The sequence below is a fragment of the Anomaloglossus baeobatrachus genome, chromosome 4 (assembly GCF_048569485.1).
Source record: "Anomaloglossus baeobatrachus isolate aAnoBae1 chromosome 4, aAnoBae1.hap1, whole genome shotgun sequence".
In the NCBI taxonomy this organism is placed as follows: domain Eukaryota; kingdom Metazoa; phylum Chordata; class Amphibia; order Anura; family Aromobatidae; genus Anomaloglossus; species Anomaloglossus baeobatrachus.
The window spans coordinates 681,641,728-681,657,793 of record NC_134356.1 but is presented as its reverse complement, the minus strand read 5'-3'; the positions used below and the strand labels follow the sequence as shown (position 1 = coordinate 681,657,793).

The 16,066-nt window shown below is 49.0% G+C and overlaps 1 long non-coding RNA gene across 2 annotated transcripts in view; it reads right to left on the bottom strand.

The window, feature by feature from the left end:
- Positions 1–6,330: 6,330 nt before the first annotated feature.
- Positions 6,331–16,066, bottom strand: part of LOC142302126 (uncharacterized) — a 46,107-nt gene continuing 36,371 nt past the window's right edge. For both annotated transcript variants that reach the window (XR_012752940.1, XR_012752939.1), the window contains exon 3: positions 6,331–7,585. This is a non-coding gene — a long non-coding RNA (uncharacterized LOC142302126). The remainder of the gene's footprint in view (positions 7,586–16,066) is intronic.

The window sequence follows — 16,066 nt, the reverse complement described above, 5'->3', positions numbered from 1 at the left end:
GGTGGAAACATCATGCTTTGGGGCTGTTTCTCTGCAGAGGGACCAGGACGACTGATCCGTGTACATGAAAGAATGAATGGGGCCATGTATTGTGAGATTTTGAGTGCAAACCTCCTTCCATCAGCAAGGGCAATGAAGATGAAACGTGGCTGATAAAGCATGATAATGATCCCAAGCACACCGCCAGTGCCGTGAAGGAGTGGCTTTGTAAGAAGCATATGAAGGTCCTGGAGTGGCCTAGCCAGTCTACAGATCTCAACCCCATAGAAAACCTTTGGAGGAAGATGAAAGTCCGTGTTGCCCAGCGACAGGCCCAAAACATCATTGCTCTAGAGATCTGCATGGAGGAATGGGCCACCATACCACCAACAGTGTGTGCCAACCTTGTGAAGACAGAAAACGTCTCAACTCTGTCATTGCCAACAAAGGTTATAGAAAATATTGAGATGAACTTTTGTTATTGACCAAATACTTATTTTCCACCAAAATTTGCAAAAAAATCGTCCAAATCAGACGCGGTGATTTTCTGGATTTATTTTCTCATTTTGTCTCTCATAGTTGTGGTCACCTATGATGTCAATTACAGGCAAATCTCATCTTTATAAGGGGGAGAACTTGCACAATTGGTGGCTGACTACTGTAAATACTTTTTTCCCCTACTGTAGGTTAGCCTATATGACATATTAGTCTGGTTCTCCTATGAAATACACTATATCGCCAAATGTATGGCTAAATGGATAAATCTTTCATGGGCTCTTCATTTAGGAGGTTCATCAATTACATATCCCTGATTTTCAAGAATTGCAGAGGGCCAATTTGACACATTAATGAACCCTGCGCATAGAAACAAATCACGTGAAAACTCGTGGATATTCAGGTTCACCAAACCAGTATGGGAAAAAGAAAATTGGGATCGAAGAGCGAACATGACGCTGAACCTAACCCCGAACAACGAATCCCATGCAAGTGAATGGGGACGAGTGGTTGAAGGCTGTAAAATGGCCGTAATAAGTGATAGGAGGCTACAAATGGAAGTTAAATGGTAGTAAGAACAGGATAGTTATACATACAGTGTTTCCAGGAAGATCACGCTGCAGTCCGACTCTTTTTTGGGCCCGCTAATTAAGGTTCATCAATAATATCTGCTTCCCCCACTCACCCTGTGCCTACATCTGTGATTGGTTACAGACTGCTATACACGCTTCCGCTATGTTTCCGTGCCTGTGATTTGTTGCAGTAAGTTTGCTGTATATCAATGTAAAAATAAATAAGTGAATAATTTTAAAAATTGAAGTAGGCTCCTGCCATATTTTGCCAGTGTTGGTAAAACTACAGCGATAGGCTGCGGCCCCTACATGTGAGCTTTACCGTGACTGGATATCAAAATAGAGAAAAAAAAAAAGACGTAGGGTCCCCTTCATTTTTGATATAAAGCCATGGTACAGCAGACAGGTGGGGTCTGGTATTATCAGGATTGGAAGCGCCATGCATATTGCCCCCTCCAGCCCAAATATACCAGCCTACAGCTGCCCAGAAGTGTTACATCCATTAGATGCGACAATTCCAGGCTTTACCCGTCTCCTCCCGATTGCCCTGGTGCGGTGGAAATCGGGGTAATATAAGGGGTTAAAGACAGCTGTGATTTGTTAAAAAAATGTAACATGGCACTTCTGGAACCAGTAGGGGTGCTTCAGTAGGTTCCAAACACATAATGTAGAGAAGGTAAACCCAAGCGCTCCCAACGGTGTGAAAATAATGCCGGTATCACACTTGTGATTGCCTCGTGTGAGTCTCGTTGTGCATCACCCGGCACGGACTCACACTCTCCTCACAGGAGTGTCTCAGCTGCATAGAGGTGCATGCAACTGACCCGCTCCTGTGAAGAGAGTGTTAGTCCATGCTGGGTCATACACAACGAGACTCGTGCGAGATACACGAGAGGCAATCGCAAGTGTGACACCGGCCTTAAATGAATTTATTCAACAGTGCAGCAGCAAGCCCAGTTATAAAAGCAGAAAAAGAAACTTCGGTTGTAAATTGGACCATCATCAGTTTAACGTACTGTACTGTCGACTGTAGATCTGCCTGGATTGGTGGTGTAGTGTCCACCGCTGCTAATGGCGCCGGGTAATGATGCCATTCGCTGCAGTGGATACCGCTGATATCCCACTATGCCACCAGGTTCACCCATCCCTAATGGGCAACACTCATATCGGGGACAATGATTCCCCTGATGAAGCCACACTTATGGGGTGATACATGTAGGGTTTCCACAACCCCTATCTGCGCTAATGGTTATTTTGTTACCTACTATTTTGCTTTCTGCATATCACTCGTCATTGCAGATATAATTTTATATGGCAGTGATATATCTGACCATAAAATCTGCACTTACTTCATGAACACATTGATTTGATTGTGCCGGTCTTCACGTGCTTTGCCAAACCTTCCATTTGGTATTTAGTTGATGCTATTTTCATGTATCATAACTTACAGTTTAGCAGCACCTTGTAATATTCAGTATGTTTTTACTTCTGTGCGGCTCCATGTAATTATAGGCGGATGGTGTGGACTGAAGCTTCATCATCTCTTTATGTATGATTGTTTTCATAGCCTCGGGCTGTTTTAAATGTTTATCTCTTTTTTTGGCTAAGGTGATCCCATGTTTTTTATTTGCATACTACCTTCTTTCTTGATAGATTACTCATGCGAGGCAGGAGCACTTGCACAGCATTCACGCCGAGCAGGCGAACAGGCGCCACCTGCACATAGGGAAGGCCACTGTGCGCAGCCCTCCTGTCGAGCAGGAAAACAGCCCTCCCGTCAGGCAGGCAAACGTGCGCAGCCCTCCCGTCGGGCAGGCAAACGTGCGCAGCCCTCACGTCGGGCAGGCAAACGTGCGCAGCCCTCACTTCGGGCAGGCAAACGTGCGCAGTCCTCACGTCGGGCAGGCAAACGTGCGCAGCCCTCACGTCGGGCAGACAAACAGGCTCAACACTTATGTTGGGTGTACTCAATCAAATTATGCATACAGAGGTCACAGAATTTTTTTATCAGTGTAATCTAGTGATGAGCGAGCGTGCTCGGCATCAGGGTGCTCAGGGACGCTCAGTCGAGTATCACGGGTGCTCAGATGTTTCATCCATGAAACATCGAACACAAAGCACAGACTCGCTTCACTTAATAATGGGAGTCGGCACCAGAGTTATAGCCACTTGCAGTTTCTGGCTCTCAGTGGGGTTAAAGCAACGTTTTTTGGATGTAGTGTGTCCAAAAAAACAAAACACCTCTCCCCCGGATACGCTCTGTGTCTGGCTGAAATGCCCAATCATTGACTTCCATTACACTCGTTACTCGAGTTGAGCCCTTTCAGAGCGCCTGGCCTGCTCGACTTGTGTAATGAGCTCTCGAGCATTTTAGTGCTCGCCCGTGATTATTTTTAACCCATTATGTATGTTGTGGAAGATTAGCTGTAGCCAAAATAGGGTCAATGCAGCCAGAGACAAGGGCCCATTAAATCCGTTCAAAACATAAAAGTCTTTACATCCAGGCACCAAACATAAACCAACAACCCATAAATGAAATAAAAAGTCATGTGTTACCTCACAACAATAGCACAAACTGGAGCAAGTCCTCAGGAACAAAGTCTCTTAGATAGCTCCTATTCATTCAGGATTCTTCCAAAGTGCGCACCTTTCAAAACTCAGCACTTGGACAGACTGAGGGCTACAAAGAAAACCAATCCAGGACGGCAATGACAAACCAGTTGCCAAACCTGAAAATCATTTCTAAAAAAACCAAAGTATAAAACTTGCCCAAACCTGCTTGTTACGCCATTGAGCATCGGAATTTAAAAGTGCTCGAGTCTCCCAATGACTTCCATTATACTCCGTACCTGATTTGCGCCAGAGAATCGCAATGGTGAGTACACTCGCTCATCACTAATAATTACCTAACTATAAGCAGTCCTCATCTTACAAACTTTTCCTAGTTACGAAAGGCTTCAAAAATCGAGACATCAAGATCTGCGCTGAAACCTTATGATGCACAATGACCTACGAAGCCTGGACACCACTGAAAGTCCTGTCCTATAGTGAAAAGGCCAGAGATGTGTGCTGCCCCCGCAACAGCCAACGGGCTGCTCGGACCCGGATCCGCAGTGGCTCGAGGGGTCTCCGGATCCGAGGCGGCGTTGCGCAGAACCCTCGGAAATAAGGGGGGGGGAATTGTTTGTGGTTTTGGGATAATGTTCGTGAAGCCACCCACGGTGTGTGGTAACGTGAGAGACCACCGCCGCCGGTTTGGGGAGCCCGGTGACACTGGTGTGTGGCAGCTTAAGTTGTTAACCCCTCCGTGGGTAGGGGAGTGGTGTCCATTGATGGATGGCATGGGGAACCCGTCGGGTGCAAGGGGGTAAGGTGTACTCACACAGTCCAAAGTCACTGACGTTGACACCAGGTAAACCAAACTCTTGAGCACTCTATGGTCCTTGGGCGGGCACGCTGGCTCCGTGTCCTCTTGGTGTTGCCTGTTGACCTGAAGCATTGTCCCTTGGCACTGTGTGTCCTACGTGTGGATCCCTTACACTTGAAGCATTCGGGTCCCACTCACAGGGTTCACTCTTGGGATTTTCTGGACGGTTGTGGGAAGTTCTATCCCCCTCGTTGCGCTAGTACCCAGATTCTGGAGCGGGTGGGGAACGGTAGCTGAAGATTCCGTTCCCGTCAGGTGAATTACTGGGCTGCGTGAAGCTACTTCCAAGCCTAGGGTCCGCGTACCCCGTCGTGCCCTGGTCCCTTCCCGGTTGTAGCACAAGGCAGCCGGCCTGCTCTCTGTAGCAGCACCATGCTCCGTGCCACTACCTCCTGCGACCGGGGTTCCAGCTCCTTCTGGCCAGGCCAACGTCTGGCACCTGGGACGAGTACAGAAGCCCAGCTCCACAGCGTGACCTGCACTGTCACGGCTGTCTCTCTCCTCCAACTTCCACTCTCCAACTGCATTGACACTTCTGCCCTCCTTCTACCAGCCCTCCATCTGGGTGGCCCTATTCCCCTCAGGCTGCCCAATGGGTGTTTGGTGGGTGTGGTGCAGAGTGTTCCTCAGGATTTGTGTACACCTGTTGGTAGCAACACCAAAGTGACAGGACCCGTAACCAAGGAGGAGTGGGTATCATGCAGAAGGGCAGATTGCACGGCCCCCTTGTGACGACCTGATAGGCCAGGGCGTCACAGATGCATCATTTACAAGCTGAAAGAACAGGATGGGTGGCAGCAAGGCGCCTGAGATTAAGGGAATATTGGTTTGAAAAACGAAACATCATGAAACATCATACTCACCTCTCCGGCTGCCTTGCTGCTCACAATCCAGTCCTCTTTTTCCTGCCATTGCAACTCTGGCCTCTATAATATATGCCAAAATTTCCAGCCGCATCCAGGCCTCAGAGGTCACTGCATGTTCCAAGGTTGAGATTACAAAACGTGAACCATGACCTTCTGACATGAAGTGACCTTTAATACCTGATCCTGTACTGTTGTCACAAGAAATTTTACACAAAACTCACCAACTCATGGCGGCATCAGACGCTGGTCACATTGCAGATTCTGACACTCCACCCAATGCAGTCTCTGGTGTTTCTCATCTACACGGAGACTCGGGTGTTGACCAGATGTCTGCTCATTCTTAGACAGACTATCTGCTTGTTAGGTTGCTTGGATCACATGTTGTAAGGAATTCTATCACATCTGCTCCTCTCATGCTTAGGATGGAGAAGATCTGCCACCCATGAGACTATATTTTCTGCTGTGTTGGACTGTGTGCTGTGGTGTCCCAGATTTTCTGGCGAGAGTGGTCTGAGCTTGGTGCGGTTACCAGTCATCTTGTTGTTTGCTTCCTACTCGTTTTCCTCATCTCTTATTGCCTTATACCTCTGTGTGTCAGAGTTTTGGTTTCCCCTATCCGTCTATTTTTGTGGGTTTAAGGTCACTCCTGGTCTGGAACCCCCTGGAGTAGGGGGCATAAGATCATGGCTGGTAATGAACAGGGCCAAGAAGGAGACTCTGACATATCCACCTTCAAGGGTATCTTCGAGACTAGGGATAACTAGGATCTCCCCCCAGCCTGAGGGTCAGCCTAGAAGCCTTGGGTTCCTACTATCCCCATAGTCCTCATGACACCTATATTACATCCAAAATAGAGTTACAAACAAACCTTCATAATGTAACTAGATCATAACTCAGACAGTGCCTGTATTTTAGTTACATCAAGAACATAGATCATTTTTAGCCTCGTGTTATGACACTTCCTCATATACAATGTAAAAAAAAATACCAATTTCTGTTCAGAGTTCACTTTAATGTCTTCCATTTTGCCGTCAGCTTTTGACATCTATTATGACGCACCTGCCAGTATCAGTCCCAGTGTGCATTCACCTGTGGGAACAAATCTTTTCCTCATTATCGTGCCGTTTATGGACGCCACTTCCTTTGTATTCTTAAGGCTGTCCACTAACCCATGCCCGAAGTGAAGTAACAGGAATGTATTGTTGCCATTGCACATCTCATCCAAAAAAAAGTCAATTGTCCGCTCCGTTTTGCTCCTGAACCTCCCGATTTCCCTCAATTTTTCTCATTACACGTTGTCTAGAGAAAGGCACATGGTCGATATTTTTTCTTCCTTGGGCATGCTAGCGCTGCATAGTCCACCAAACTCTCATTCACAAGCCGCCTGATTACTGTGGGACATCACAGTCCTGACGGCTCAATCCCTAGCTGTGCGAAACGTGGCAAAAAAAAAAAATTCTTGGTAATTAAAACTGTTGGTTTTGCAAGGCGTTAGCTGTCCAAGCGAGCTCAGAATCCGGTTCTTGTAATTCCCTGCATCTTTAGCCACAGCGTGGCAGTTGCAATGGTAATCATTAAACACAGCGATCCGAAGTCCAACACTGAGCACACGGCCTTAGATTTGTCTTCTTGTTAAAAACTGGACAATTCTGAATTAACCTTTTCCAACATGAGCGGACACTTGAGGAGTATGTCTTATAGACATTTTTTTTTTGTAATTTCCAATATGTTGGGCGCGCACCTACGCAGGGGAAGGGGTGTAGGCTTGCATGAACATTTGTAAATTCATTTTTTTCGGGGGAGGGTTTCTTTTGCTTCAGTCACTTAAAGATTAAAAAAAAAATAAAAAAAAAATAAAAAAAAAAATCGATATAATTATACAGCGTGCAAGGCGTAAATTTAGGCTAAAAGGATGATCGAAAATGAATAGCGATTTTAATCCTAAATGGCTATTTATTGTAAAAATCTAATCTCTTTTCTAACAAACTTTATTAAAAAAAAAAAAAAGCACCTACAAATCCCGCTCTAACTGCCTATGTATTTTTTTTAACCAATTTCCGTTTTAATGATGCTTTGTTGAAGAACCGAAGTGCATGCTGGGATAGTCAAACAAATCGTCATCAGACGGCCGAGACCGTTTCGAGAACAGGGCAAGTCTCCTCTTGAAATACGGCCATTGATGCTGCAACGTATTAATATCTTCCATGATTCGACTTCTATTTTGCCGAAACAAATCATCAGACTGCCTGAGAAAAAAGAAATTATGACGTTAGTTATATAAAGTTTATTTTCTACTGTAGAAATAATTCTTTATAAATAAGCACCGTATTTTTCAGACTAAAACACACTTAAGAAAACCTCTTGCTAAAAAGTGCCCTCGTCTCATAGTCCAGAGGTAACTTCTAACATCCCTAAACCTGACATCTCCCTCTCTGTGTGTGGCACAACGATAAGTCCTAGGCCGCAGGCCCGCTGTCTGGGTGTTATACTCGGCCTTAATCTCTCCTTCACCTTCGATATACAATCTCTTGCTCGCTCCTGCCGCTTGCACCTCAAAAACATCTCTAGAAACCATCCCTTTCTCATCAAAACTAAAAAAACCCTCACCATGGCCCTGATCCACTCCCGCCTTGACTACTGTAACTCTATTAATTGGTCTCCCCCTACCTAGACTCTCTCCTTTAGGCTGCTTTCACACATCAGTTTTTTGGCACCAGGCACAATCCGGAGAAAAACCTGATACGACAGATCCGTTGCATCAGTTTTTTTCCATGCGTTCCTTCCATTTTTTTTTTACAGATACTGGGATACTGAGCATGCGCAGTTAAAAAAAAACGGATCCGTCGCTTGATTCAGTCATATGCTGGATGATGACGAATCCGGCGCCCATAGGCTTCCATTATACATGCCGGATTGTGCCTGATGCCAAAAAACTGATGTGTGAAATCAGCCTTACAGTCAATCCTTAATGCAGCAGCCAGGGTCACCTATCTGGCTAACCGCTACTCGGATGCCTCTGCTCTGTGCCAGTCACTGCACTGGCTGCCCATATATCACAGGATCCAATTCAAACTGCTTGTTCTGACCCACAAAGCTCTCCACAGTGCGGCACCCCCTACATCACCTCCCTCCTCTCTGTTTATCACCACAAAGTTCTCCACAGTGCAGCACCCCCTACATCTCCACCCTCATCTGTGTCCATCACCACAAAGCTCTCCACAGTGCGGCACCCCCTTCATCTCCACCCTCATCTCTGTATCACCCTACCCATTCTCTACGCTCTGCAAACAACTTTCAACTAACATCCACACTAATCCAAACCTCCCACTCCCGGATCCAAGACTTCTTCCGACCTGCACCAATCCTCTGGAACGCTTTACCCCAAGAAGCTAGAACGAATAACAACTTACTTAGCTTCAGACGATCCCTAAAAACACATCTTTTTAGGGCGGCCTATCTTGGCTGTGTATCAAAATAGGAGGAGCCGCATAACACTATTTTAAAGTAAAAAAAAAAAAACAACACAAACGAACAACGTGCGGTTACCCCAATTTTAATACTTAACCAACGATAAAGCCCAGCAGCTGGGGGCTGGTATTCTCGGGCTGGGGAGACCCACGCTTATTGGGCAGCCCCCCAGACTAAAAATAGCAGCCATCTGGAATGGTCACATTTATTAGATGGTAATCGGGGTAATAAGGGGTTAAAAGCAACCCACAGCTGTCACTAAGCCCTAGATTAGTAATGGGGAGGGTCAATGAACCTTCCTTATTACTAATCTGGAAATGAAAGTAAACAAAAAAAAAAAAATCCTTTTTTTTTTTTAAATGAAATACAAAAAACCCACCTTCTTTCACCACTTTAGTAACCCCAAAAACAACCCTGCAGATCCAACGTAATCCACACAAGGTCCCACAACGATTCCAGCTCTGCTACATATCTGAAATCACAGAGCGCGATCATGGAACATGACTGCCCGCTGCAGACTTCAAGCAGACACTGAGCCGCCTGATCAGAAGTGACATCACTCAGGTGCTTCGAGGTCCCAGCTGGAGGTTCTCATGGTCCTCCACCTGTGACCACAGGTAATTTGACTTCACATGACCTCAGCAAAGTCAATGACCTCACTTCAACTGAGACCTGCATTTCATGGCAGAAAACAGTGTTATTTTTTTTTTTTTTTTTTGCCAAGAGTTGCGGATTTGGTGCTGAAATTTTTACACCATATTCCTGCACCCAATCTATACCTCCTGACAAAAAAGAAGGGAATTTTGTTACTTACCGTAAATTCCTTTTCTTCTAGCTCTTATTGGGAGACCCAGACGATTGGGGTATAGCTACTGCCCTCTGGAGGCCACACAAAGCACTACATTAAAAGTGCAAGGCCCCTCCCCCTCTGGCTATACCCCCCCGTGGTATCACGGGTTCTCCAGTTTTAGTGCCAAAGCAAGAAGGAGGAAGCCAATAACTGGTTTAAACAAATTAACTCCGAATAACGTCGGAGAACTGAAAAACCGTTCAACATGAACAACATGTGTACCCGCAAACAACCAAGAAATCCCGAAGGACAACAGGGCGGGTGCTGGGTCTCCCAATAAGAGCTAGAAGAAAAGGAATTTACGGTAAGTAACAAAATTCCCTTCTTCTTCAGCGCTCTATTGGGAGACCCAGACGATTGGGACGTCCAAAAGCTGTCCCTGGGTGGGTAAATAAATACCTCATGTTAGAGCTGCAAAACAGCCCTCCCCTACGGGGGTGTCACTGCCGCCTGCAGGACTCTTCTACCTAAGCTGGCATCCGCCGAAGCATAGGTATGCACCTGATAATGCTTGGTGAAAGTGTGCAGACTGGACCAGGTAGCTGCCTGGCACACCTGTTGAGCCGAAGCCTGGTGACGTAATGCCCAGGACGCACCCACGGCTCTGGTTGAGTGGGCTTTTAGCCCTGAAGGAACCGGAAGCCCCGCAGAACGGTAGGCCTCTAGAATTGGTTCTTTGATCCATCGAGCCAGGGTGGCTTTAGAAGCCTGCAACCCCTTGCGCGGACCAGCGACAAGGACGAAAAGTGCATCGGCACGGCGTATGGGCGCCGTGCGGGAAATGTAGATTCTGAGTGCTCTCACCAGATCTAGCAAACGTAAGGCCTTTTCATACCGGTGAACCGGATGAGGGCAAAAAGAAGGCAAGGAAATATCCTGATTAAGATGAAAAGAGGATACGACCTTAGGGAGAAACTCCGGAATGGGGCGCAGCACAACCTTGTCCTGGTGGAACACCAGGAAGGGAGCCTTGGATGACAGAGCTGCCAGCTCAGACACTCGCCGAAGCGATGTGATTGCAACAAGAAACGCCACTTTCTGCGACAGCCGAGAAAAGGAAACTTCCTTCAGAGGCTCGAAGGGCGGCTTCTGGAGAGCAACTAGTACCCTGTTCAGATCCCATGGATCTAACGGTCGCTTGTACGGGGGCACAATATGACAGACCCCCTGCAGGAACGTGCGCACCTTAGGAAGACGTGCTAGACGCTTCTGAAAAAACACGGATAGTGCCGAAACTTGCCCTTTAAGGGAGCTGAGCGACAAGCCCTTTTCTAACCCCGATTGCAGGAAGGAAAGAAACTTGGGCAATGCAAATGGCCAGGGAGACACTCCCTGAGCAGAGCACCAGGACAAGAAAATCTTCCACGTTCTGTGGTAGATCTTAGCAGACGTAGACTTCCTAGCTTGTCTCATTGTGGCTACGACTCCTTGAGATAATCCTGCGGACGCTAGGATCCAGGACTCAATGGCCACACAGTCAGGTTCAGGGCCGCAGAATTCTGATGGAAAAACGGCCCTTGGGACAGTAAGTCTGGTCGGTCTGGCAGTGACCACGGTCGACCGATCGTGAGATGCCACAGATCCGGATACCACGACCTCCTCGGCCAGTCTGGAGCGACGAGTATGACGCGGCTGCACTCGGATCTGATCTTGCGTAGCACTCTGGGCAAGAGCGCCAGAGGTGGAAACACGTATGGGAGCTGAAACTGCGACCAATCTTGAACCAAGGCGTCTGCCGCCAGAGCTCTTTGATCGCGCGACCTCGCCATGAATGCCGGGACCTTGTTGTTGTGCCGGGACGCCATTAGGTCGACGTCCGGCACTCCCCAGCGGCGACAGATTTCCTGAAACACGTCCGGGTGAAGGGACCATTCCCCTGCGTCCATGCCCTGGCGACTGAGGAAGTCTGCTTCCCAGTTTTCTACGCCTGGGATGTGAACCGCGGATATGGTGGATGCTCTGTCCTCCACCCACATTAGAATGCGCCGGACTTCTTGGAAGGCTTGCCGACTGCGCGTCCCTCCTTGGTGGTTGATGTATGCCACCGCTGTGGAGTTGTCCGATTGGATTCGGATCTGCTTTCCTTCCAGCCACTGTTGGAAGGCCAGTAGAGCAAGATACACTGCTCTGATCTCCAGAACATTGATCTGAAGGGTGGACTCCTGCGGAGTCCACGTCCCCTGAGCCCTGTGGTGGAGAAATACTGCTCCCCACCCTGACAGACTCGCATCTGTCGTGACTACTGCCCAGGATGGGGGCAGGAAGGATCTTCCCTGAGACAATGATGTGGGAAGGAGCCACCATTGTAGAGAGTCTTTGGCCGTCTGGGAAAGCGAGACTTTCCTGTCCAGGGACGTTGACTTCCCGTCCCATTGGCGGAGAATGTCCCATTGAAGTGGGCGCAGATGAAACTGCGCAAAGGGAACTGCTTCCATGGCTGCCACCATCTTCCCTAGGAAATGCATGAGGCGCCGCAAGGGATGCAACTGGCCCTGCAGGAGAGATTGCACCCCTGTCTGTAGTGACCGCTGCTTGTCCAGCGGAAGCTTCACTATCGCTGCTAGAGTATGAAACTCCATGCCAAGATACGTTAGTGACTGAGTCGGTGATAGGATCGACTTTGGAAAGTTGATGATCCATCCGAAAGACTGTAGAGTCTCCAGCGTAGCATTCAGGCTGAGTTGGCATGCCTCCTGAGAGGGAGCTTTGACCAATAAATCGTCTAGGTAAGGGATCACCGAGTGTCCCTGAGAGTGCAAGACTGCTACCACCGCCGCCATGACCTTGGTGAAGACCCGTGGGGCTGTCGCCAGACCAAATGGAAGAGCTACGAACTGAAAATGGTCGTCTCCTATCACAAAACGTAGAAAACGTTGATGTTCTGTAGCAATTGGCACGTGGAGATAAGCATCTCTGATGTCTATTGAGGCAAGGAAGTCTCCTCTGGACATTGAGGCAATGACAGAGCGGAGGGTTTCCATCCGGAACCTCCTGGCGTGCACATGCTTGTTGAGCCGTTTTAGGTCCAGAACAGGACGGAACGAGCCGTCCTTTTTTGGAACCACAAAGAGATTGGAGTAAAACCCTTGCCCTTGTTCCTGAGGAGGGACTGGGATAACCACTCCTTCCGCTTTTAGGGAATCCACCGCCTGCAGCAGAGCATCTGCTCGGTCTGGCCGTGGGGAGGTTCTGAAGAACCGAGCTGGAGGACGAGAATTGAACTCGATTCTGTACCCGCGAGACAAAATGTCCGTCACCCACCGGTCTTTGACCTGTGACATCCAAATGCCGGAAAAGCGGGAGAGCCTGCCCCCGACCGGCGATGCGGAGGGGGGGGGCTGGAAGTCATGAGGTAGCCGCTTTGGAAGCGGTACCTCCATTTGCTTTCTTGGGGCGTGTGTGAGTCCGCCACGAATCTGAGTTTCTTTGCGTCCTCTGAGTCCCTTTGGACGAGGTAAATGGTGTCTTGCCCGAACCTCGAAAGGACTGAAACCTCTGCTGCCACTTTTTCTGCTGAGGTTTGGGTGTTCTGGGTTGTGGTAAAGAGGAGTCTTTACCCTTGGACTGCTTAATGATGTCAGCCAATGGCTCGCCAAACAGTCTCTCTCTAGACAAAGGCAAACTGGTTAAACATTTTTTGGAACCAGCATCCGCTTTCCAGTCCTTTAACCACAAGGCTCTGCGCAAAACTACCGAATTGGCGGACGCCATTGAGGTGCGACTGGTAGATTCTAGGACCGCATTGATAGCGTAAGACGCAAACGCCGACATCTGCGTGGTAAGGTGCGCCACTTGCGGCACTGCTGGATGCATGATAGCATCCACCTTTGCTAAGCCAGCTGAAATAGCCTGGAGTGCCCAGACGGCTGCGAATGCCGGAGCAAACGACGCGCCTATAGCTTCATAGACAGATTTTAACCAAAGGTCCATCTGTCTGTCATTGGCATCTTTAAGTGAAGCGCCATCCTCCACTGCAACTATGGATCTAGCTGCAAGTTTGGAAATCGGGGGGTCCACCTTTGGACACTGTGTCCAGCGCTTGACCACCTCAGGGGGGAAAGGGAAACGCGTATCTTTAGATCGTTTAGAGAAACGCCTTTCCGGGTGAGCGTCGTGCTTCTGAATTGATTCTCTGAAGTCAGAGTGATCTAACAAAGCACTCAATTTACGCTTGGGATAAAGGAAACGAAACTTTTCCTGCTCCGCAGCCGCCTCTTCTGCTGAAGGGGCTGGGGGAGAAATATCCAACAGCCTATTGATGGCTGAGATAAGGTCGTCTACCATGGCATCCCCATCCGGGGTATCCAGGTTGAGAGGGGTTCCAGGAGTGGATTCCTGATCACTCTCATCAGACACATCACAGGGAGACTGATTGCGCTGAGACCCTGAGCAGTGTGAAGACGTCGAGGGTCTTTCCCAGCGAGCTCGCTTAGGGTGGCTGGGGCCATCATCTGAGTCATAATCCTCGGCCTGTGAAGCCGGGGACCCCCCTGTGGGCTGGATACATTCCAAGTAAGGGGGACCTGAGGACAGAGGCCTCGCCGTGCCCAGAGACTGAGCCCCATGCATAGATTGCAAGGTCTCAAGGATTTTTGCCATAGATACAGACATATTATCTGCAAAAACTGCAAAGTCCGTCCCTGTCACCGGGGCAGAACTTACAAGCGTCTCAGCCTGGGTCGCTACCTCTCCTGACTCCGGCTGGCGAAGCAGCACCGGGTCGGAGCATTGCACACAATGGGGGTCATCAGAGCCTGCTGGTAGATTAGCCCCACATGCAGCACACGCAGTATACACAGCCCTTTTTGCCTTGGCCGCCTTGCGTTTTGAGGATGACATGTTGCTGCTTCCACAGAGCGATCTGGGATATGCAGCCAGAAGCGCACCTCACAGTGCAAGAAATACAATATCTATATATATGTACCCAGTACACTGACACACAGTGAGGCACTAGAGGGACCAGCACAGAAAAATCGCTTACCGCCCGCTTAAAAAGCGGGTGTGTGGTCGCCAGATAGCCCCTAGTCCAGGTCTCCCAGAGCCTTGCGTCCTTCCTCCAGCCAGGCATGCATGTAATGGCTGCCGGCGTCTCGAGAGAGGAAGGGGGGCGGGCCCTGGGCGTTCCTGGCCAAGAGCGGGAAGCCTGCTTCCCTCTGTGCATAGTGTGAGGGCTGGAGCATGTAAATCAGGCTCCAGCCCTCGTCGCTGCTTGCGAACAGCGTCTCTCCCCTACCCTGAATGACAGGGTGGGGGCGGGAACGAAACGGAGCTGCCGGCGTCCTAGGCCCAAAAAGCCGGGGACTAAAGTTATAACCGCCGCCGCCGTAAAAGCGCGGACGGCGGATCCCCGGCGCACCACAAGTCACAGCAGCGCCGCCCGGTCCAGAGGGGGTCGGCGCTGCGTTCCCATACACAAAACATCCCCCAGTAATCTGTAGGGACACTAACTCCAACATTGCGGTCCCCGGCGCACTACAACACCCAGCCAGCCCGGAGTGTGTCTGTGCCTGCCGGGGACACAGAGTACCTGTAAGATGCAGGGCCCTGTCCCTGATCGTACTCCTGCTCCGAATCCATCAGGTTCTAATGGGTCTGTGGATGGAGCCCGGCATCAGAGCTGAGAGGCCGGCAGGATCCCACTTCCACAGAGCCCTACCAGGGGATGTGGAAGGAAAACAGCATGTCAGGCTCCAGCCCTGTACCAGCAATAGGTACCTCAACCTTACAACACCATCCAGGGGTGAGAAGGGAGCATGCTGGGGACACTATATGTGTCCTCTTTTCTTCCATCCGAAACCGTCAGCAGCTACTGCTGACTAAAATCTGTGGAGCTATGCATGGAATGTCTGACCTCCTTCGCACACAAAGCTAAAACTGGAGAACCCGTGATACCACGGGGGGGTATAGCCAGAGGGGGAGGGGCCTTGCACTTTTAATGTAGTGCTTTGTGTGGCCTCCAGAGGGCAGTAGCTATACCCCAATCGTCTGGGTCTCCCAATAGAGCGCTGAAGAAAAACCCGCATCACTACTGCATTATACCGAATGCGTTTTTTTGCCAGGTGTAGATTGGGTGCATGAATATGGTGTAAAAATTTCAGCACCAAATCAACATTTCTTGGCCCAAAAATGTTTTGACACCATTTCAGTGTTTTTTTTTGCCAGGAGGTGCACATTTGGTGCTGAAATGTCTGCACCAGATTCCAGCACCAAATTTGCACCTCGTGGCAGAAAAAAAATTTTTTTTTTTGCATTTTTTGGGCTAAGATGCAAATATCGTGATGACATTTTTACACCATATTCCGTGATCGCACGCTGTCAGTTCATAAGTAGCAGAGCTCAAATCGTCGTGGAACCTCATGTGGATTACGTCGGCCCTGCAAGGGTGTTTTGGGGTTAATAACCTGAGGAA